Genomic DNA, 493 nt, shown 5'->3' on the forward strand with positions numbered 1-493 from the left:
GCAGACCTTCCTGGTATGCCACCAGATAGGGATATTGATTTTTGTATTGATCTGGAGCCGGGTACTCGCCTCATTTCCATCCCCCTTATAGAATGGCTCCAGCTGAGTTAAGGGAGTTAAAGGCCTAACTTCAGGAGTTGTTAGGTAAAGGTTTTATTAGACCAGGTGCATCCCCTTGGGGTGCTCCTGTTTTATTTGTGAAAAAGAAGGATGGAAGCCTTCGGATGTGCATAGACTACAGGCAGTTGAATAAGGTAAATATTAAGAACAAGTATCCTATTCCTCGAATTGATGATTTATTCGATCAGTTACAAGGTGCTTGTGTCTTCTCTAAAATTGATCTGAGATCCGGTTATCATCAATTGAAAATACGGGCAGCAGATGTGCCAAAGACTGCTTTTCGAACCAGGTATGGGCATTACGAATTCTTAGTAATGTCTTTTTGGCTTACGAATTCCCCTGCTGCTTTCATGAGTCTGATGAACGGGATTTT

Source organism: Solanum pennellii, chromosome 1, assembly GCF_001406875.1.
Source record: "Solanum pennellii chromosome 1, SPENNV200".
In the NCBI taxonomy this organism is placed as follows: domain Eukaryota; kingdom Viridiplantae; phylum Streptophyta; class Magnoliopsida; order Solanales; family Solanaceae; genus Solanum; species Solanum pennellii.